Below are 24355 nucleotides of genomic sequence, written 5' to 3' on the forward strand. Positions count from 1 at the left end.
TGCAGTAGGATTTGAGGGTATTGTTGTCATTTTAGTGTCTTTAGTGTGTGTAGGGTTTTGAGTCTATAAATAGGTGTCTTGTGCCCTCATTAGTTAGTTTTTGATATATTGATAATAGATATTTGAGAGCTTTTGCTCCTTGTATTCCCCTTTGAGGGATTTATCAATCTTATGAAATCTATCCTTGATTTGGTTTGCATCAGTTTGGCTCCATCTCGAGACTATGATTTTACTCTTTCATGTATGCATAGTAACTGGGTTTGTCCGATTTTCACTTTTACTTCGCTCATTGAACTAGATTTGTTATGTTTTCGATCTTGGTTACGAAGAATTTATTGTGCTGCTGCAGAGAGGAACCGCGAAGAATAACTGCCAAAGAAATCAACAGCTTGCAGATAGATAGCAGTCGCGCCTTCTGTCGTTGATGCCTCTCCGGTTTGCTTACTTTTGTTTTTCCCTTTTCTGACTTGCTTTCCTTGCATTTTTGTTATGATGATCTATGCGAGATACTAGTTTGATGACAAGGGGTTCCCAAACATTAGTTTGTTTTGTACACCTTCGTTACACAATCTAGAGTTTAGGGATTCAAATAAATTCTATTTTTTGTTATTTATTTGCTTAGAAGAAACAATCAATTGTGATAAGCTCAAAATTTAGAGGCAGTGGGCAAAATGCACAAAAATGGTCGTTATCTTATAAATGTTTTTTGCTGGGATAAACGAGGAAAAATTGTTTTGTTGAATGTTTGTTGCTTGAACCAAATTGAAACTAATTTTCAGACATAGTTTATAACCCGGTACCCTTTGCATGTTCCCTTCTGGCAACTAGGGATATTCTTGTATCAATTATGTTGCCATTTGTGGTGTTAAAGAAGTACAAAATTCTTTGGAACTATGAATATGAAGTCTTGAGGCAGGCTACAATTTATGTATGTATCCGTTTTCAATGACACATGTTGGCTTTATGCTTGTTCATCGTAATTCTTATCATTGATGACAAAAATAATCAGATCTCTTGAGTGGTGGATGCAGGATTCGAATGATTTTTACTCAGCAGGTGCCCAAATCATGTGCATTTATACGTTAATAGCTTAAAAATATTATCCAAAAATGATTGCTATTATCTAGTTCTAAGAATGAGACGAAATCATGTGTATATTTGTAACTGCCATTTCATATAATACCTACGACCGAAAAAACAGTTTGTTACTTGAAATTTTAGGAGGTTTTTTCACACATATAGGAACTTTATGAACTTTTTTGTCCCTCGTGAGACTTGCAGGGGCGATCATATAGAACTATTTCACATTAACCTCAAAAACTAGTATGATTAATGGGAGTATTCGGAGCAGGGGCCCGAGCACCCCCGATGCTCTGGATTATCAATGAAGGAAGCATGATAATGTGCACATAAATTAAATTGGTCTCTAGGCCTGCCCTCTCTGATGCCATTTGGCTTTGATTTGGGGGCATGGTTCCGCAGCAAAACAGGTATAGGGGGGCCACTATTTCAGTGGTATTCTGAGAGCAGCTGCTTTGTGCATATTGCCAAAGGTTAGGTCTGTCTCCAATCCTCTCCCGTCCATACCCCCAATGATTGGGGACTACATGGGTTCTGTTGTTGTGGTTTACTTGCTTATTGCTTGGGTGTGTTTACGAGTGAACTTTATGTTTTTTCGTATTATATTTTGAATATATAAATCTTGACAAGTCTTAAAAGAAGAACCACCACTCTACTTGCTTTTGTGCACCATGAAGTTTAGTTTTACCGTTTCTTGGCTGTGCTTGAACGTACTTCACTTTAATTGTGATAGTTTACTTATCGTGATGGGTCGTGTACATATTTTTTAAATAGAAGGAATTGCCATCTATCTATGGGTCGTGTACATTTTTTTTTTGTTTCCTATTTATATAGATACATTAAAGAATGATAACAAACTAAATTTTTAGTTGATCAACTGAAGTCAAGCGAATCGAGGCCAATATTGATTAATGACATTAGTAAGGAGTATAGTTCAGATGTAGTTCAGATGATGCACAGGTCTCAGAGTACAACCTTTCAATAACTTTTAACCATGGAGCTGTTACGTTCTGCCTTCTAATAATCTTCCGAGCAAAGGATTCAACTCTCTATTCAACTCAACTCCCCTATAGATGCCAACCAACATCACTTTCTCAAACTCCTTAATAAAGCCAATATGATTGCTTTATGAGTGGCCAATTTTCTTCTGTTGATATTTGTGAGCAATTTCAGAACCAGGATTCCATTCTTCTTTTTTCCCCTTCTTATTTGCCTTCGTTTATGAACTAACTTTCAGCTGTTTTAGCTGTTCATTTGATGGTGCAATCAGGTTTGGCATAGATCATGCCCTTTTACTGTGGATGTTTAGTCTTCGGACTTATTTTAATTACCGTTCTTGATGAATGTAGAATATGCTTAACATTGATTATTTTTCAGTGGTTTGAAACGAGAAGGTTTGGCATTACTGGGCTGATATCCTCTTTTAAGAGCTCATCATGCACATGATCCCATCATTCCTGTGACATCAAGATACTTGCTAAGGTGATTCATTAATTTCTCATTCATTTGCTTTCCTCTGTCACTCTTGCTTTATTTGGTGTCACATTTCTTTGATGTTCCACCCATGATATGCAGCATGCACACAAAGGTTTTGCTTACGTTAACAAATTTCATCTCCCATTTTAGATCTTGCTGAAAGGTGATATAAACAAATGGTGTGTTGTGGGTGGGGCAATTTTTGTTCCTCTGTGGGCAAATAAAGGGTGTAGGTGATTAGGCTTTACATTGGTGGGGTTCCAGTTGGTCTTGAGGTTCAGTCCAGTTAGTATGGGTTGGTCAGTTAAAGAAAGGGTCAATTTAGTTATAAAGATGGGGTAGCGTGGCATACACATCTCAAGCCTTGTTTTCATGGTTTGAGGCTGGGACAGCTTAATTAATTTCGGCATTTGCAATCAATTCCTGCATTCTCTACATTCGTATTTGCTCACTTTCTACTACAGTATAGCTCAGTCATGCAATATGCCTCCACGATCAGATAGTTTGATAATGTTGATTCCATTCTACTGCTTTTATTCACGCCGTAAATTATGCTTTCTGGAAACTCACCAGCTTTCCAACTTTAAGACTAAGGATGATTGTAATTATAAACCCATGTAATTATAACTGCATGTCTGACTTCTTGCTGTCCATGTATATAGCTTTATCTTCTCTTGGGTGCAATACAGGATAGAAAATTGAGGCTTACAGGTGGCCAACCATCAAGAACCACTTCAGCCATAGTTGCTTCAGATCCTACCTCCAAACACCCCAAATAAACGCACCTAAACAATGGGCACGAGCCATCCACCTAGTATCTAAATAAATATGAAAGGTTTTTAATTTCTTTGAATGGATGCTATGCATTTTTTTTTTGTTAATTTCGTGTTCTTCTTCAGCTTCTTTATTACGAATTGGGTTGATAGTTTTTTCATTAGTGGTTTCAGAGATATATCTTTATTTCTGGTATTTCGGTATGGTAATGTTCTGTTTGGGTGGTTTTGGGGATTTTACCTTTTTTTCTATTGGCTAATGATCTTTTTTGTATTTACTGATGCATTAGCCTTTTTTTTAGCAGCTGCTTGTGGATTATTTTTTTCAAGTTTGTTATGAAATTGGTTGAATTGTTGTCATAGCTATTTGTGTTGACATCTTAGTGAGCATGCAACAAGACACTAAAAAATGATTGAAATTTAACTGTTGAAGTATAATCTGATTGAAATATAACAATTGTTCATGTGCAACCTCTCTAGGATCCTCTATGTATGGTGACATCTTAATGAGTATAGAGTCCAAGGCATCTAAATCTTTTTACTGTAACTTTGTGGCTGTCATTAGTATCATAAGAAATGCAAGTTATGTATCCAAATTTGAAGTTCTTCTTTAAGTAGTGCATATTTGGGTTGCTTGGGAAAGGAAATATAATGCATATACTCTGTGAGAGATCATGGGCACAGACTTAGTTTATGTGATGCTATAGCCTTTGGGTGCTCGTACTAGAATCTTGGGATAACTCATTTATGTTTTTTAAGGTTTCTCTTCATTGATTGAGATCCATACGAAATTGCCTAGCAAGGGCTGTTATAAAAGCAAAAGCACATTAAAAATGTGTGATTTGGGCTAAGCTGAGAATGGATCACTCTCATTAGTTTCTTTGTTACTTTTTTTCCTTCACAAATTTGTCCACTTCTGGGTTTTTGGATTCTCGTTTTAAAAGATGAAGCACAGTTACTTTTTTCTCCCTTGGGTTTTCATGTATTACTACACCTCTTTGGGTTGTCCACTTTCAGATCCCTTTTTTTTGGCTCTCCACACTCTTCCTATCAATAAACCTCATTGTATTCGTCTAATGTTTGGAAGCAAAGTCCATTTTTTACTTCAACCAAAGGTACCCAGTCCACTACTGCATATCTCAGATTGTTCTTTCTGATTGTTTCAGGTTTATTATTTTCGTGGATCTAATTTGGTTTATCTTCTCTAATCCAATTTAACAGTTTGATTTTTCTTGGATTTGTGTTTAGTACATGATTGACTCTACATTTTAATCTCTGGGTTTTTGCTAGTACTATCTCTTCCTAGAAAGATTGTCCCGAAACGAGAACTTAAAAATAATGTACTTTTGTCGAGAAAGATTCAAACTTTTTACCTTTAGTTACTAGATATCATTCTTTTATTAGTACATGATCGACTATTTACGTTTAGTCTGTTTTTGCTACTGCTATCTCCGTATTGTCTCGTATAGGAACTTAAAAATAATTTATTTTTGTCAGGAAAAGATTCAAACTTTTTACTCTTAGTTACTAGAAATCAATGAGTTCTTTGTAATTATAAAAAGAGGTTGAATTTTTCTTTACAAAAAATATATTTTGTAAGTTTTCGTTTTGCGGACCAAACAATCTTTTAGGGAGGGTGGGAGTATTAATATTTTGATAGAATTCGTTTGACAACTGCATTAAATCTCACAAGTTAGGTTTTGGTTATTGCTAGATTTTCATGTATTGGAGCAATGGTCAATTTGGGTCTGATCTCTGGGAATAAGGGTACGAAATCAGTGGGGTTGAGTTTCAAAATCCCTTACAATACTCAATGGGTTTAGGGCCTAGTGGTTTGTGGATTGGAATCTGTGTTGGGTTCATGGAATGTGAAGAGGGGTATTGCGTTGAGCCCTTAACATCAAGGTGATGAGCTCATTTGGCACGGAAGTACGGCTGTCCCGGCCGGGTTCAAATGTGAGTATAGTTATTATGTGGTGGATGATGATAGGAATGTTCTGAGATGGGAGGCATGTAAGAAGAGAAAACTAGTGCTCCCTGATGGCCTTAAGAATGGAGAGGTGGTGGAACTTTGTGATCTTTGGCAGGACCTACTTTTACTTTATTCTCATACCTCATTTTCTGTTTTTTTATTTATTAACTATCCCTTTTAGGTTCTAGTGGTGCTACGAGTACAAAAAAAAGTATACTGAAAAATTTACTCCATAATCAAAATAGTTGTGGTTCCAACATAAAAACTTGAGATAGGCCGGGGCTCACACTATTGTGAGCATGGAGTAGATTTTTTGTTGTACTTTTTCAGTTCCCCTAACATTACTCTTTAGTCTTTAGTTTTCCTTTTGTTCCTATCACTATGGAAGTACTAACACTTTGGGTCCAGATTACTAGCTTAGTTATGGGTACTTTTGTTTGGGAATTATTGTCGTAATGAAGTACAAGTATGATAGGTTTGTTATGATTCAATGATTGGGTGATTTAGACAAATATCGAGTTTCAGCTTTTATTTTGCCACTCAAATAGAAAATAATGTCGTAGTATTGCGGAGGCACTTCAAGGTTACATAAGGCAGGGCTGTGTGGTTGTTATTATGTAATCTTTACGTTGGCATTAATCATCCTAAGGACGAAATCCAAAATTCTAATTTGCAAGAATTTGGGTACCAAAAGATGCACTTTGACAATGTGGACCATGATTCCATGAATACACTGATTCATAGTTGTCTGTAGTTTTCATTTTTTGAGAGGTTCTTGTATTTCTCCATTAAGTTAAATCCTTGACCTTAACTGTAAAAAGAATTTCCTTTTTTGACGCAGACTAGTTCTGATGGCCTCCCTTGTACAAGTGCCTTCAGAAATGTCATCTTTCACAAAACTTGGAGCACTGAGATTCAGAGGCCCCTTGGGGTAATTCAGACTAAGTTGGATGAAAAGGGTAATTCTTCTCGGTTTGACTCATGCTAACATAGATATTTATTGTTAGAAACATCATCTAGCCAGATTTGTTGCTTACAAATTAATGCTGTGAGCAGATTTAGTCGTAGTTCAGTTCAGAAATTTGCTGCCCAAATATAGAAGAAGAAACATCAGTAAGGTCTTCTTTCCTGGATGAATATTACACAAGTAACACAATTCTGTGCAAATATTTCAGTGCCTTCAGAGTTTTGCTGTGATGTCATTGAAATAGCTAGGATTTACGAAGTTGAACTCTTGACTTCACAACTTTCTGCAGATATATGTGATTGGCAGTTCTACGAAATTGGGGCAGTGGAAGGTCCAGGATGGACTTAAACTCTATTATGCTGGTGATTCTATTTGGCAAGCAGATTGTGTTGTGCAAAAGGATCATTTTCCTATAAAATATCCTTGGCTTATTGTATGATTCAATATGTACTATTTGCTAGTTCTTATCGTGTACCCAGTGTCATCTTTATTTGACCCTCCCTTAACAGCAGTTTCACGTACAAGTACAGTAAATATGGCAAGGCAAGAAACTTTTATCCTAAAACTGGTCCAAATCGGGAACTTGATGAATTGTCAGAACCTCAACCAAGATCCATTATACTTTCAGATGGAATGATGCGGTAAAGCAGCTTATAAAAAAAATCAGTTTTTAGGTTGGCTTCCCTTTATAAAAAACTAACTAAATGGCTTTTTTTATTTGTTTGTTAGGAAATGCCATGGTGCGGTGCTGGTGTGGCAGTCCCTATGTTCTCTGTTAGATCATAAGCTGATCTTGGAGTTGGAGAGTTCCTTGACCTGAAGATACTTGTAGACTGGGCTGTTGAATTGGGATTTCATCTGGTTTAGCTTGTACCAATCAATGATACATCAGTACATGGGATGAGGTGGGGCTCATATCCATACAGGTATTAGATCATGTTATTGTACTTGTATATTCTACGCAACGTTGAAGTTTGTTGCTGTTTCATCTTTCCTTCTCGTCTCTCTTTAGAGTGGAAAACGTTTATTGAGGGCACTTGCCGAAGTACGTTCACTGATCTAATGTTCATCGACTAGGTCCATGTCATAAGAGAATTATTGTGGACGCCTACATTTAATGAGTTTCAGTTATATCAGAAAGTAAATTGATCCCCTTGGGCTCCCTACATTTTGAACCAATGAGGATTAGGTAGAAGGTGAACAAAATTAGACTCATATCACAATCCTAGTCCTGCAAGAAGTACGTACACTAGAAAGTTGTTGGCCCATAGATGCGTGAGCTTTTTTGTCTTGTACTGATCTACGAGGCACACACCAGGCACAAGTATGATATGGGAATGCTGCGATGACATTGGTCAGAAGTAGAACTACTTTGCCATCATATTTTTACAGTCAAATTTTGACAATTTCAGAAGTGCATTATGCAGAACGATTGTAGACTAATTTTAAATGATTTTTTGAAAGCGTGTTGTCGTTGTTGAACACAATTCGAATCTATGGAAGCTGAAAATTTTACATGCCTACAGTCGTTAAAGGATCCAACCTGCAAGCCCAGAGCTCGTGTCAAAAGTAAGGTACAAGCTAGAGTTTATTGCCATCACATTAGACAACCTACAAACCAATGGTTAATTTGGAAAGCATCAAGCATCATAGAGAAATCTTATCAAGCCAACTTCATTTTTGAACAAAAGAAAGTCCTAATCAGGTGCTTTTATATTTTGAACGGCCCTGCTAACAAGCGCTCACCAAGTGGGCGCTGGTTAAGGTTCAAACAAAGCCAAAAAATACTGATTTCACTAATAACAATACATTTTAGACATTCTGATGGACCAATTTTCCCAATTTCCAGCAATCTTTATCAACAGTACCACTTTGAAGGATGAGCCCTCAGCTTCACCAATACACCCATTATTACCCTCAAGGTTGTGAATCCCGTTCCGTACCGGCCGGTACGTACCGGAATAGTGTGAAACCGGTAACCTAGCTTCCCAAATTCCGTCCCGGCACCAATACCAGTGGTTACCGGAGAGTATCGGCCAATCTCGGCCGAGATGACAGTACCGCTGATTTCATCTGGTACGTTTCACCACTTGAGATCTCTGCACTTCCAAAACCCAGCCTCAATGTCACTTGTATGCACTGGTGTAGCCGTAGATCTTCCACATCTGTGTCTCCAGTGAACGTCATACCGTTTCCGGCGAATGTCGTCTCGTCTCCGGTGACCTCGTTTCTTCCCCGGCGGCCTCGTTTACCTCGTCGGTGAAAAATAGAAAAGGGAACATGTGGGTATAGGAGGATATCGATTGTTTGTAATGGCTTGAGGTTAATATATGGGCGATGGTGGTCAAGATCTGCTGTAAATGAAGGATTGAGATGTTAGATATAGAGGGATATATATAGAGAGAGAGAGGCATGAGGGGGGGGAGAGAGAGGGTTCTAGAGAGAGTGAAGGAAGTGGGTTTTTCTTGATCGGGGAACAAGAAGGGACTAGTGAGTTTGGTGGGCTTGATCCCATGTAGCCATACCCATAGTAATAAATATGCACCCACATGAGATGCTAAATGGTACTCATATTATAAGTAATTGTATGTTTTGGAGTTATAATTATATATAATCGTAGTTGCGGTAAATCCGAAACGGTACCCGGTATTTGACCGGTACCGGTACGTACCGTTCCAGGAGGAAAACCCGTACTCTAACCGGTACGGTATTCAGAACCTTGATTATCCTACAATTAACAACTCCCCAGTGATCCCGCGTGAGGCCATAGGTTGCTCATGCGCCGCATAACCTCACCCGAGCCATCAACCTTAGGGGGTCCCTAGGCCCTATTCCCAATCTAGGCAAGATATGTAGCTCAGGGTGTGAGTTTTGAGTTGAGCTGAGACATGGTGAGGCAAGGCACTGAGGCCCACAAGCGGCGGTTAGGCCATGATGCACTGAGTTTGATCTTTGATGAGTGTTTGAGGCCTACAAGGTGCTGATGTCCACGAGATGGTGATAGAGAGGTATTTAGCAATCAAATGTGTCGGCTGAAAACAGTGCTGACAGTGGACATGTGGCATTAAAATGCAATGCATAAGCATGCTGGCTGAGAATTATGATAACTGTGATCATGTGACTTATGTACTACCTCGATAAAAGGCTATGGTTGTGGGTCGACAAATTACAGAATCGCCACCGAAATTTTTTCATGGATTTGGTGGCCAATGTATTGCATGTTCAGACTCTTTTATAGTAAATTGAGGTCCAGAAGAGCTCCATGAGGAAAGTGGTGAACCGAGATGTTAACAAATGGGTTGGCGTTTTGCTGCTCTAATTGTTTAGTGTCTAAATGCACCTGAAGGTTAAATTTTTCTTATCCATCCTACTGATTAAGTTGTAATTGTATTTTCTCTCTCATTTTGGTCATGCACCTTTGTGTGTGTGTATGTGTGTGTGTTTGCATTGCACCCATTGTACTTGAGAGTACAGGCGCTTTCAGAAGAATTCCAGAGGAGATAAAGGTTATCTGCATACCATTCTCTGCCATTGTATGTGCAATCATAGATAACAGTAGTGTTGCCTATCTGTTGAAATGTCAATTCTGGGTGCCTGATAACTGTATAAATAATTGCGTTCTGCTCATTGTATATCCAGCATGGGGAAAGATTCAGATGATTCCATACTGATACGAGTGGTCGTACCTCTAGACTCTACCGAAACATAGTCATCTTATGGATAACGATTTATCTTGATATGTCCCTAATCACTTGATTATTTGTTTTGTTTTTGTTTGCTGTATTTATTTTGGTATTTCTTTGTCTCTGATGCTTTTTGCAGGAAGAAATTCAAAGAGCGAAAGCACAGCTGGATGGGAAGGTATTTTGTTGCTTCATCGATTATACATTCCAATTGTTGAAAGTCACTCTGAGATTTACTGTAAAGGTACTACTAAGTAGTACTATAATGTATCTCATTTCTCAATAACTTATCTGAAGCATGCAGCTTTAGAAGCAGCATCAGTTGACCTAAGAAATTTCTAGTATGAGTTGCCACTATAATAACATTGCTTCCTCGCTTCATAATCATAAACTAGAAAAATCTTTGATCCTCTGCTGCTTCTTCCTTGCCTACTTATACTATGCTTGCATAAGACCGTCTCAAACGGCAGTGCATCTCTTCAGAAAATCCCAATATTTGGCAATAGGTTTCATTTTGCGCACTCCAAGGCAAAACCATTTTGTTGAGCAAAATAATGGATTTGCCATTTTCTAAGCTAAATATGGTTGGAGCCATTACTTGCTGGTTCACATTTTGCTTCTTTCATTTTCAACTACCAAATCAAAAACATTAGGTGAGACTTAAAAAAACACGCATCTGAGACTATCCCAAAAATAAGAAAACACAGAATTTGTTATCCGGGACAACCTGAAATAGAAACTATGAGGTTCTAGAGCAGTAGAGATTTCAAAATTTTGTTCAAAATTCCTAGAAAAACGACGAAGAGATAGATAGAAATAGAATTGTGGATTTGCCATTCTTCACCGGAATTCCAATGACGTTGAGCCCTCAAGCTCGTGAAGATTTGAAGGTGTTTTTTCCCAACCAAACTCGGACCATTTTAGCATATGAAGGCGCCCCGATTTGTTTTATTTGTTTGAGAGAAGGTGATATTGCATGGGTTCCCATGTCTTCCAGATTATTCCTAGTGATCTAATGACTAAGATTAGATGCACAGCGGGTGGCCAAGATTAATTTAATAGAGTGATCCCATTGCTTAGGGACTAGGGTAATTTAATGGTATCGCTGTGATTAGGACTTATGAGTGATCTAAGAGCTGTGATTGTTTATGACTAATAAAAAAGGACCGTGATTGTGTAGGACTCTTCGAAAGGCTATGATGATGTGGGAGTGCTCCACTGGCTGCAAGAGATGGTTGGGCAAAAAATGAGTCTAGCACCATTGGAGCAATTCTGCAGAAATTTATCCAAATGGCAATTTCCCATTTTAGAAACGTCTTTGGCTTTGATCATTGGCTTAGGTCATTGGAGTTTCTCTTAGATGCCTCTCCAAAGATTTTGTCATCAGATATAGATCAAACCATTCTAGCTAAAGGGCTTTAGGCACTGATCGCACTTACCATCAACAATCAACTTCCCCCGTGCATAAGTTGTTGCACTCATTGCTCTTGGAGCATGATCGCACTTACCGTAAACAATCAACTTCCCCCGTACATATGTTGTTGCACTCATTTCTCTTGTGCTACCTCTAAAATTTAACGTCTTTATTTCAAGGTGACTTCCATTGCTCTCGGAGCATAATTGCAGATAATAAAAATGTGCCTGAATAACTAAGAGGTTGAATTGAGGCTTTCCTACCCAATGTGGCATATTTAGCTTCTCTAGTAATCAAACTTCGTATTTTCCCTTTAACGAATTGGACTCGGGTCTATTTTGATAAACATTGGTTGAGGAGGTAATAATGCTATATTACCTTGTCAGGATTCTGTATGCTGATATTAATTAGTACCTTCTTTTTTGGTATCTTTAAGTGGGACATTCTGTGAAATATTAATCTTGGATTTGATCTTAATACTCTCCTGATTCAATTTTGCACATAAGCTAGCTCAATATAAACTAGACTCTGTCCACACAACACCATTTGAAAATAAGGAAAGGAAATGAGATTACTTGAAAAATATTACTATTTAGAATTTTTATGGCAAGGGAGAAACATAGGGCCATGCACATATTTGTGGTGGTAGCTATTACACACATGCTAAGCTATGTGTGTGCTAAAGCCGACAGACACATTAATAACTGTTGTGCACTTTTTTGTGAATTTTTTGCACCAATCTCAAGATCAATTTAACAGGCTATAACAATTGTTGTCTTTCATGTTTTATTATGGGCAACTAATTTGTTATATCAAATGAATTGTATGCACACGGTTAGAACGTTTTGGACTTGTTTCCACAGTTATAGAAGCATCTGGATCATCTTTTCTGTTTAAATTTTTTTACTGCTCCCTGCATGTTTTATTTACTTGCATAGTTAAACACAATCTTCGCTAAGATATTGTGTGGTGTGTTCGATTGGCTTGTCTAAGTGATGCACCAGCTAAATTTGATTTGTTAAGATTGTTTTTTTTTGGGTTTAATAGTGGAAGAGAAATAGGGCTGCCGTCATTGTAGGCTATGAAATCATGTCTTCTCTTTGTTTAATCAGTAGATGTTTAATCGGTAGAGGATACTAATATGTGCTACGGTTGCCAACGCTTTTGTTGCATCTTGAAGAATCTCCAGAATACTTATTGATTTCTCACTAACTTCAGATTCTACGGGTTCGTTACCTTCTACGATCCGATTCACTTCAGCATCTACAATATTTAGTTTTCTTTCTCTTTTCTATCTCCAGATAAAAGCTTTCGATGATAAAGCTGTGCAAGGTGTTGATGAAGAACCGGGAAAGATGGTGAGAACAACGGAAACTTGTGACATTCTCGATTGACCTTCGATTCTCGAATATTTTGTTTCTTATGAACCAAAGAAACAAAGTATTCCTTGTCAAAGAGAGTAGTTGACATATCAGCCTCCAAATTTGAAGTTTGGCCAACTTGGAGTGTCACAGCAAGAGCCGCCAAACTTCCGGTGAGGTATGGCAAGGGTAATTAACTCATGTATCTCCCATTTTCTTTGTTTCCAGAATGAGTTGACTCTTCTTTGGTATTTGTCATTAAGGAATTTCCTCGTTAATAACTTGTGAATAGTATTAGTAGCACCTCTAGACCCAAAAATAAAAATAAAAAATTATGTTGGTGTACATACGGGCTATGTTAGATGGACTCGGGGATGTGTCTTACTGTCGGATTTATATAATTCACGTCTGAAGGACACGGGGACATCGCAAAGTATTCATATATCTCATCATGCTTCATTTGTTTTCTGGAATAAAGGATTTTTAATATGTGCCTAAGGGCATTTCATGCAGGCCATAGGGGTTTTATGCTAGTTTAGTGGAATTAAAGATTTGTAAAATCATAAAATATGCATATACTCTACATGTCCAAATAGACATGGTAGACACCAATCCCATACACGTGTTTGAGTGTCGAGTGTGTAGCACATGACTTTATACACATTGAAGGAGTCATGTAACATAGGTTATGGGCAGTTTTTTGTGTGCTGGCTAAGGCATTGTTTCTGAAAGAATAGACAGTAGCTTTTGGACATTTTATCTCCTTGTCAAGTGACTTACTATTTTGGCCCTTAGCTTTTATTAATATATCTTCACTATACCTAAGTCTGACTCTTACAATTTCTTCTGTTGGTAATAATCATCTAACCAATCCAAAATGTCTGCACATGAGAAATGTAATAATTTGACAGCAGTTTAAATTCGTGAGGAATTTGCTTTGAAGATGTCTGGTTACGCCCATTGTCTCGGGAATGTGACGAAACAAGATACGCCTACTTTATCAGGACAGGCTATTCGTTTCTTACACTAAGGATCGAGGAAGCTGAAAGACCAGCTTAGGAACTCTATGTGGTAAGAGTTCTGTTGAATGTGATCATGAAACCCTATGTTGCGCGGACTCGCCCAAACCTGTGGAGTACCCATGTCGACACGATCCGAGGGTGCGAGATGTGAGTCGGGTACGACACTTTCAATCCAGGTACGGCTGTGATACTTAGGTGCAGGAATCATAGTTGTCAAATCGTGAATCGAATCGAGAATCGAAATGGTCATTTTTCGAATCGTGAATGGAATCGAATCGTGAATCGCTCTGATTCGGTCATGACTTTTATAATGCATAGAAATCTATGGTTATTGATTAGAGTCTCAACAATATATACTACAAATGAAAGATTTAGGCCTAAATCAATAAATACTTTCTTCTAAATGATGATTTGATAATAACGTGGAATATTAGGTAAGTTGCTTCTATTGCCACTACCAAGAGATGATGATTCGTAAAGCCTACTTATGGTTCTTTTTGTACGAAAGAGTTATAAGTACAAAACAAACCCTTAAAAGGTCTATAGGGTTGTTATATTCCATTTATCTTCCTTATTTTCGATTCACTCTCGTAATAAATCTCTTTTTCTTATTATCTATCCATATAACATAGACAAAAAATGACATATAACAATACTAGACCTTAAAAAAATATTTGAACCCTTTTTAAACAACAAAAGAAGCAAAACAAGAGTAAAAAATGAATTTCGGAAATTTTAAGTGAATCGAATGATTCACTGATTCACTTACGATTCTCAGCTATTTCCGATTCGGCAACCTATTCGTATCGATTACCCACCGAATCATATCGAATTGTACGATACGAATCGTAAATCACCGATTCACTTACAATTCTCAGCTATTTCTGATTCGGTAGCCTATTTGTATCGATTACCCACCAAATCGTATCGAATTGTACGATACGAATCGTGAATCGTACGATTCTGACAACTATGGCAGGAATCATCCATTTCGGACTTCCATCGCTTGATTTGTCTTCAACCGTCAAAGCTCCAGCGATGGAGGGCATGGCTGCTGGCGAGGAAGAAGAAGAAGAGAGAGAGGGGATCAACAGATCCTTTTTGTTGGAACCATAAGAAGAAGAAGAAGGAGAGAGAGAGAGAGAGAGAGAGAGAGAGAGAGAGAGAGAGAGACATGGACGAAGATCATCGTTGTCGTTGGAGCAGATCGTTTCGCCGTCGCCGTCGTCGTCGAGTAGATGGTTGCCTTCGAAGGAAGAATCATCACCGACAGAGATCGATGTGTGAAAGCCCTCGTCGGAGGAGCAGCACATTGTCATCGTCGAACCTCCTGTTGCATAGAAGAGGAGAGATAGGTGGTTTTGAGTCTTTTGACCGACATGTACTTGTGTATATAATTCATAGTTGTCAGAATCGTACGATTCACGATTTGTATCGTACGATTCGATACGATTCGGCGGGTAATCGATACGAATATGCTGCCGAATCGGAAATAGCTGAGAATCGTAAGTGAATCGGTGATTTACGATTCGTATCGTACGATTCGATACGATTCGGTGGGTAATCGATACGAATAGGTTGCCGAATCGAAAATAGCTTAGAATCGGAAGTGAATCATTCGATTCACTTAAAATTTCCGAAATTCATTTTTTCCTCTTGATTTGCTTCTTTTGTTGTTTAAAAATGGTTCAAATATTTTTTTAAGGTCTAGTATTGTTATATGTCATTTTTTGTCTATGTTATATGGATAGATAATAAGAAAAAGAGATTTATTACGAGAGTGAATCGAAAATGAGGAAGATAAATGGAATATAACAACCCTATAGACCTTTTAAGGGTTTGTTTTGTACTTATAACTCTTTCGTACAAAAAGAACCATAAGTAGGCTTTACGAATCATCATCTCTTGGTAGTTGTAATAGAAGCAACTTACCTAATATTCCATGTTATTATCAAATCATCATTTAGAAGAAAGTATTTATTGATTTAGGCCTAAATTTTTCATTTGTAGTATATATTGTTGATACTCTAATCAATAACCATAGGTTTCTATGCATTATAGAAGTCATGACTGAATCAGAGCGATTCACGATTCGAAAAATGACCATCTCGATTCGATTCACGATTTGACAACTATATATGTTTATATATATAAACTACACTAAGACCCGTATTATTTATTAACATAATAGTTAACCCCCTCAAATTATTAACGAAACAATTATATAAAAATATTGATAATTTAATAATTAATTTTTTGCAAAGAAAATAATATTTTTATGAGATAATTTTCATATATTTATATGAATAATATAAATATTTTTATTTATATATAACTATTTAGCGAATCCCCACACCCGTGTCCAAATTTGGATACATATCCCCAAATCCTCTATTTTCAGCTTTGAGGTGTCCGTCCCTTGGATATGTACCAGCACCCGATTCCCGTACCCGAGTCCAAGCAACATAGAAACCATGAAAAACACAACTTGATCTTTGGCAGGTAGTTCGAAATGGTAATAAATGTTTTCTGAATTGTATTTATTGTTTTATATGTAGTTACAATATCTTTGTAATGGTATTTCACATTTGCTATTTTGGCTGGTCGAAATGCTGTTAATTTATAATGACATTGAGGCAATGTCACAAATAATTTGCTCGTCCATTTGCAATAAGCACCTAGTAAATAATATAGAAAGGTAACACAAATGGATGGTAGAACTTAACTAACTAACATCGTTTATGAAAAGAACTTCGGTTTTGTAGCTTGTAAATGTTGGGACTTCTGATTTACTTCTAATATTTATGGTTATTTGTGCCGATTACATCTCTTAAGACACCAGGGTGTTAGGCAGGCTTATATTTTAGTCTGCGGTGAACAATTTGTGTTTTATTTACTTACATGGATGCTAGAAGATGCGCTTGTTGGGTTAAGCCCTCCATTGATTTTTTTGGTTCTGCTATGCTGTTGTTGCCCCATTATGACTTTCCTTCGTGATTTCTTCATTTTATTAGTTTAGAAATATTGTTTATGCGTTACATATTTCGGAATGTGTAATTTCTTGTACTTTTTCTTAAGAATGGAGAAAAAGGTATTCTCCATTCTTTACCGGTCCTCATTCTTGCTATTGTTGTTTATCTTTTATTTGATCTATTATGCAAAGGCTTACTCATACTATCAATCTTGAAGTACATGAGGTTTTGTTTTCTGTTACTGTATGATATTTTTCTTGGCTTCAACATCGGAATTTGTGAAGGTGTGTGAGAGGCGGTGGGTAATGTAGAGTAGTCAAATTGACGAGATAAAGACATCCCGGATAGAATGATTCAAAAAAATGAGTTAGGCTTTTCCCCAACTTTGGATATGTTTTGAATCATCACTTCTTAGCTTTGCTTTGTTTTGTTCTCTTCTCTTGAACTTTCTCCTTGTTTAAGTAGTCTTCTCCTCTTTTAAGTAGTGTCATGTATCTATTTTTAAAAAGGAAGTTCTTCCTATTCATGTATGTTGTCTATCTTTTTTGTTATATTTTCTTTGTTATATTGGTGGGATTCCCCGATTGGAGATTGTAGTTAATTTACTAAGATTTCCCAATTGTGTCATTTTATTTCGCCGTAATACGTTGTTTTTTTCTCTCTCTGAGGAAGGAATTCATCCACACCATTGCGCCATTGTTCTTGAATCGGAGAAGATCAGGAACATTAAGTTTGAACGATTTTGGGAATGGAAACAGCAGATCGCGATGAGAGGGTTGCAGATCTGGGTTTTTAGTTGACTCTTTTAAAGGTTTTTTCCCCCAATACATTGATCCTCCTTTTGTATTGTTTTAAGTTTGTTCTTTTATGAGTGTTACTTTGATTTTTGTTTCCTTTATTGTAGTGTGTTTTGAGTCACTGGAGCTTCTGCAGGTAATTTTGATCTTCTATTTTTGTTTATCATACAATCTGCAAGCTTGGTTGTTTAGGTATTTTGAGTTTGCTACAAACTAAGAACTCTTATTGCTTAGATCCCTAGTCTGATGAACTCTAAGTGTGGATGAGATTCCAAAGTTATTTCGTGGCCTTTTGTTGTTGTGGGTTGTTGTAAGACCTGTATTTTGAACAATCTAATTATTAAGTGGTTCTTTTAGTGGCTTTAGTTGGCTTCCTATGTAGTGTGGTTTGAGTTGAGTGTAGAGACAAGTTAATAGCTTACTTTGCATGAAAGACATGTAAGTCATGGGGTTAATAGCTTAATTTCCCATGTGTATCACTACAGGGTTTCAGTTTTGTATCGTTTTTATTAATGGTATGGAAATCTTTATTTGCTGATAAAAAAGAAGCAGCTTAATTTGCATGAGTGTACGAATAGCTTAATTTGCATGGAAGACATGTAAGTCATGTGGTTGTGTGTACACATGAAGGCCTGATGCAATGTGTGCATTTTGTGAGTTATAGATATGTGTTTGCTTCTTATGGGAAGAGAGAGAGAAATGAACAAGTGTTAACCTTTTGGACTATTCTTTGTGACTCAATAGTTTCTTATGAAGATGAGAATGTGGATCTAGAAGGAAGGAAAGGGAGAGAACAAAAAGGGAAACGAAACTCTAGATAGAGTTTTGGTGGTGGTAGGGCTATGGCCTGTGAGATGTAGAGTGGTATTAGGAATGGCAGTGAACTTGTGTGATAAGTTCTGTTGTGCTGATTTCAAGCTCAAACATGACATATGCATTTTCTTATGATCTGCTGCTGGTTACAATCCAGTAAAATACCTTAGTCATTCCGTCTTTGATCCTATGCGTGGTAGTATACAGATGGTGTTTGAGCTTGAATTCAGATGCTTTAGTCATTCGCTATTTGGCTTAATTTCTAGAATTAGCGAATTAGTTTTTTTCTTTGAGGTTAAAAGTTATGGATACTCTAATTAGTAAATTGGAAATAAGACTTCCGTCCTAGAATAATGGAGTCTAATTGCATTAGGTTTTAGCTTTTTGGTGAAAAAAGAAGGCGGCCAAATTGCTTACTATTGGAGAGAAGCTTGAATAATGGATGATAGGTGTATATCTTTGTGTTAAATGTGTGGGCTTGCTTTTTTTTAGTAAAAACTTGTGCAAGTGTGTGTTAAATGTGTGGGCTTGTTTCTTTTTGGTAAAAACTTGTCCAAGTGTGTGACTACGTTTTCTTTTGTTCAGAGCAATGAGGAAAGGATTTACATGGTGGCTGTTCTAACCAAACCCTCAATGGCCCTCTCAATGTTAGCGAGTGGATAGGTAACTTCAACTCTGTTTAGTTGGGTATCTCTCAGTCTCTTCTTGGGATTGAGTTGTAGTTGGGGTATTTTTGTTCCCCACTCATTCTTTGGTTCATATTTTGTTCGTGGGTTTGAAAAGGTGTACTTTATTAGTTTGAGTGTGGTAAAAAATATAACTTCGTAGGAAGATGAAACTATGATCAAACCCCCAAAAAACTCTTAGGATGTGAAGTAAGGCACGATAGATTTATAAGCACTGATTCATGATAAAAATCAGTTGTCATACACTTGGCCATTCAAGTAAGGCATGATAGTTTTTGTAGACTGTATATGCTTCAAATGAACGCATGCATAATTCAATCAGCGAGTTATCTACTTTAAGTTTCGGCCTCGACCTTTCAGACATAAAGTCCCTTTCTCAACTACTCTTTCCTTTGCATTTTGCTCATCATTCTATTATCCTTTCTATTAAATGAAATATAGAAGGAAAATAGAAGGATGGCAAAACTTCAATTTATAGATATCATCTATTGATGGAACTTAGGTTTTGAGGTTTCTCGATGTCCTAACTCCTGGTTTACCTTTTACTTTTGTGGTTATTTGTACCGATAATGTCACTTCCACTTTTAAAATTTGGCAAGCTGATATTTTAGCATGTTGTCTACATTTTGTCTTTTATTTCCTCACATGGATGTTATTTTTCTATGCATTTGTTGTGTTAAGTCGATTGTTTTTTATTCTGTTATGTTGCTCTATTATGACTCTTGGTGACTTATTCATTTTGCGGGTTCTGTGATATTCTTTATTCTTGCATGTTTGGGATTGTTTAATATCTAGTAATTTAAGCTGAAGTGTTCTACTAGCTTTGTTTTGGATTCTTTTTCTTTTTTTATTCCTACCTTGCTTTTTCTTTATAGACGTGCTTTCTCGTGGATTCTGTTTTCTATTTTCTCCCTGACTTGCTTTTCTTTATAGACATGCTTTCTCGTGGATTCTGTTTCCTATTTTCTCCCCGACTTGCTTTTCTTTATAGACGTAAATAGTCATTCCCATAATGTCTTAGTTGTTGGTGTTGTGATCGGATAGACTTTATTTGCCTGTAAAGAAAATTGATGGAATTTGTTTGTCCATGTGCAACCACTCTTGCATCATCACCATGTAGAGATATCTTATTAAAGTATGGTATCCACTATCCAATTGTCCAATTAATTATGGGTGTGGAATAACATAATTGACTGTTATGTACTATGGCAAGTTGCATTTGGAAAATTAAGGGCATATTGTGGTTTGGTTTGAATGGGAACTTTGATGCATACATTATTCGAGGAGAGTGTGTGGAAAAGACTTCTTTTGAACAAATGGAGTTAGGAGGAGCAAAAGAGCTACATTTTGTCTTACAGCTTCAACTTTTGGGGTACAACATGAGTAGGTTTACATACCCCGCCCCAACTGCCGAGATATCTTGCCCAATTGATCATTCATTTGGTCATATGTAGGATTAAAAGCCAGGTAGGCGCGTGCCTCCCTTTACTCAATGCTCCTGAAGTCCGAAAGGTGCCCTACAACATAAGGTGTGGACAGGCCCTGAAATAGTATTCTTGGATAACTTTTCATACCTGCTTGTACAAATAAGTCAAGCTTTGGTACTTGCTCTTGACGAAGCTAACTTGGCTTCCTCTGGACGGAACTTAAGCCTACGCAGGTGGTAGTAAAGGAGGAACAAGATGTACAATACTTTAGTCTTTCTCATAAAGGTCAAGCTTTCCTCTCTTCTTTGGTCATGTTGTGCTATTTGAACTTTTGATAGATCATAATAGTTCTTGATTTGTTATTTCCATATTGTGCTTCGAGGATAGTTTACAAAGATGACACTAGCAAAGACCTGCTTGAATGAACTTTTAGGGCATCAACCGCCCCCACATTTCCAATGTAAGTGCTTCGCACTGTATTGTGAAGATGATCAACTAACATATTTATGCTTCCCCAAGATATTTTGGGAATCATTTGCTTGAGTATGTTGTGAAGCACAGTCCCACATCGCTTGGGTACCAACGCAATATGAAGAATATAAGAGTAAGGCACCCTCACTAAAATAGCTTGCTTTTGGGGTTGGGTTCTACTCAAGACCGTGTAACAAGGTATCAGTATCAGAACCGGGTACGCCAATGATGGGTAGGGTGTGTGTCCCTGGGTTGCCCGTGGCAGGTGTTGCTGAGTGAGCATGCTGGGTGTGAGGGAGGTTGTGAAGTGAATTCCCACATCGCTTGAGTACCAAAGTAATATGAAGAATATAAGCGTGAAAGCATCCTCACTTCAATAACTAGCTTTTGGGGTTGAGTTCTACCCAAGACCGTGTAACATGTGTAAATTGGAGTTTGTGATAGTGGGTGCGTTAGTAGTTATTTGTGAGTGTGTTCTTCCTATACTTTCTATCCGGTTGAGTGGAAGTTTGTAGTTTGAAAATCAGAGAGTACGAGTGTTTTGGGTGAACTGTTATTTGTGAGTGCTCAATTTGTGTGGGACGTGAATACTTGGAGGTATTCGTGCGCTTGCGACAATGGGTGTTTGTGTGCTTCTATGTGGGTGCGTGTTTGCAACTAGTTATCAATGGTAAGGATCAAACTTGAAGTTACTGATTTAGAAGTTTTAATGGTTGATCAATCCGTTGTAGCATTTTAAGCTTCTAAGACTTTTCTTTGTATTTTTTGCTAGATTTACTTTCCCGATACTCTATTTCTTGGTGTTGCAGACAATTCATTTTTGGAATATGTTTGATAGTGGAAACTCTGGTGGTTAGGTTGTAGGCATATATAGAGGGATCATTCTACCGCAACTAACAGGTCATTATTTAGTTGATTCTCTTCAGTATTGTATTTTCATACTGTTACGTCACCTTGGAATTAAGTTGGTTCTTTGTTTGAACAGAATCCAGCTTTTGTTTTATTCGTGACGGTGTAAAGAATTTCCTATAACAAGGAGTGTGGTCCAATGTTGTTGGATTGGCGTTACCTTCTTGGATCTTAGCATGGATGTTCACTTATAAGTTTTCACACTTGACAGGCTTACGTCACTTGTATCTAAGGTGCTGAATAACTTATTGAGACACCAAAAGTTGAGGCTGTTGTAATGCTATTTCCTACCCTAAGACAGTAGTCATCGAGGTTGGTTGGAAGTATCGGGTCTAGCATTTGCAGCATGCTTGAGTGCTGCTCCAACAAATCTCTCAATTTTCTTAGGTGCAAGTTCGAGTTGCAAAGTAATTCTTGTCCTTTGTTACTGATTTTTCCTACGCTCACTTTTTGGTTTACGATTTCTCTAATGTGCAAATGTCTACATGTTTATTTGTTGCTATTGGTGTCAGCAACAAAGATTGACAAGGAAGGTGAGCACATAGAACTATGTGCCTTTAATTTTAATCACTATTTTGTGGCTTTGTGTGACTGGAATCTACTAATTAACCATTCTCCTATATGATACTATTTTTCGCATTGCACTACAGTCATGCTAATCTAAAACATGTTTTCACAGCCAAAGTTTGGTATGGGTCATATAGAATACGTGGTAAGTTAAGTACGTAACATTTGGTAATTGAGTTAGGTACTAGTCAACTTTGTTGCATTTGAAGTCACATTGAACCATGAATTGGTTTTAGAATTTCAAAAGATCTTTTTTGATCGAACTTTCAAAAGATCTTACTGCCTGAAAAATATCATTTTACATGCTTGTGCTTTATCAAGTAACTATTTTCGCTTTTACATATATTAGTACAAAGTTGTGAGCATTTTAGGGGTGTTAAGGCAATTTTTTTAAGGAATAAATGGGGATGACTTGAATTATTCGTTTTTTATTTTATGATTTCAGGTTATGTTTGACATTATTTATGGTCATAGTTTCTAGCAACTTGTGTTTGAAATTGGATTTTTTTTTTGCATATGTATGTCAGCTTTGTATTCATTTTAGTTGCAACGAATGCAAAACTATACCAATATGAAGGGAGAGAACAAGTTGGTGTCTGCCTCTTATCGAACCCATATTAGGTTTTTTTTATCATACCCACTCTGCCCTCTAATGACCACTCGTATGTTCTTTCTATTTTTTTTTTTTTTTTGAACTACTTCAATAATTTCCTTAAACTAAATATCCATAATCTGCAATAGCTGGACGGGATAAACTGAGATAACTAATTTTTTATCTAGTAAAAATTGTTAAAAAAAATGCCATTCTCACAATTTCCGCTTCTCCTTTCTCTTTTCCACTTTGAGGTCTAAATACACAGTTTTGGCCCACTTCCTTTCCTATATATAAAGCATGAAGATGCATAGAATAGTAACTTTTCGTCCCATGTGATTTTACTATGTTGAACTTCTCCATCGTTTTGTTTTCTGGCTGTTTGAGGGTATTTTGGGGATGTTTTCTATGTTTGACTACTAAACCGGACTTTTGTATTTAACCACTTGGTACACGCAATTCTAACTACTCTCTGTGCCATGTCTTTTCGTTTCCCACTTAGGCCAAAAAACCTTCAATAGTAAAATTGAAGAGATGTACAAGCCAATTTTAGGTTGAATTTTTGTGGAATAGTTTAAATTTGCTAGGTTTTGTTTGGAATGGAAATTCTAATCAGTCCTTCGCCTTCTCTATCATCATTGTTCTTGGATTTTCTGCAGCCAATATGTGACAACTCTCTTTTGCAGTAGATAGACTCAATGCTCTCTCGCCAATAAATCTAACTTTTCTAGACCTCTTGATCTATCTTTCCTATCACCGTTCTTTCCGTTATATTACTTTTCCTCTTCTCCAACGAAAAAAATACTTAAAAAAATATGTACTGTTCTTTCTTTTTCATTTTTGCAAATGTCAGCGAGTTATGTATTGGGCTTTCTTTTATTTCATGTGTATTTTGTTTGTTCTCTGTGTAGTTTCGTAGATCCATCACCTCTGCAATGTTCAAGTGTTATCGATGATGGAATCAGTGACCGAAAATTGCAAAATCGAAAACGTTGCGTCATCGTCGCAAGACAAACCTGAACTGATCTGGTCTCGGCCATAACCGATGTTTTTTCTCCATAATGCTTGTTGCTAGAAGGCGCAACGACGACACAAGAAGATGATCGAAATTTGTAAAGCTAAAGCATGTAAGCCTTCTCTGTTTGTGTATCATAAATAATTTTTGATGAAGTGTTCTTAGATACTTATACTAATTCTAAAATAGTAACAAAACAAGTATTTTGAGGTGGCTATGCTAATTTTTGAAAGATTTAGAAATACCCATATGAATTATTCTAATGGTTTCTGGGTCTTCTCTTTATTAATTCTAGGGGAGTTCAAATGAGGAGGGAAAAGTACAAATGATTCAAGATCATTTATGAACACTATAAAGT

General features: G+C 37.0%; 1 long non-coding RNA gene and 1 other non-coding gene across 3 annotated transcripts; both read left to right on the forward strand.

The window, feature by feature from the left end:
* The first annotated feature begins 452 nt into the window (after window positions 1-452).
* Window positions 453-24355, forward strand: LOC131335700 (uncharacterized). Of its 2 annotated transcripts, XR_009202583.1 has the most exons (9): window positions 8377-8550; window positions 8591-9774; window positions 10091-10129; window positions 12667-12723; window positions 12799-12904; window positions 17389-21584; window positions 21687-21814; window positions 21900-24109; window positions 24293-24355. It is a non-coding gene; the product is annotated as an uncharacterized LOC131335700 (long non-coding RNA). The 2 variants fall into 2 exon arrangements; XR_009202584.1 differs by lacking the exons at window positions 8377-8550; window positions 8591-9774 and adding an exon at window positions 453-2562 and having other exon boundaries at window positions 12667-12904.
* Window positions 1383-1489, forward strand: LOC131299355 (small nucleolar RNA snoR100). Its single transcript, XR_009190742.1, has one exon. It is a non-coding gene; the product is annotated as a small nucleolar RNA snoR100 (small nucleolar RNA).

Source organism: Rhododendron vialii, chromosome 8a (genome assembly GCF_030253575.1).
Source record: "Rhododendron vialii isolate Sample 1 chromosome 8a, ASM3025357v1".
Classification (NCBI taxonomy): domain Eukaryota; kingdom Viridiplantae; phylum Streptophyta; class Magnoliopsida; order Ericales; family Ericaceae; genus Rhododendron; species Rhododendron vialii.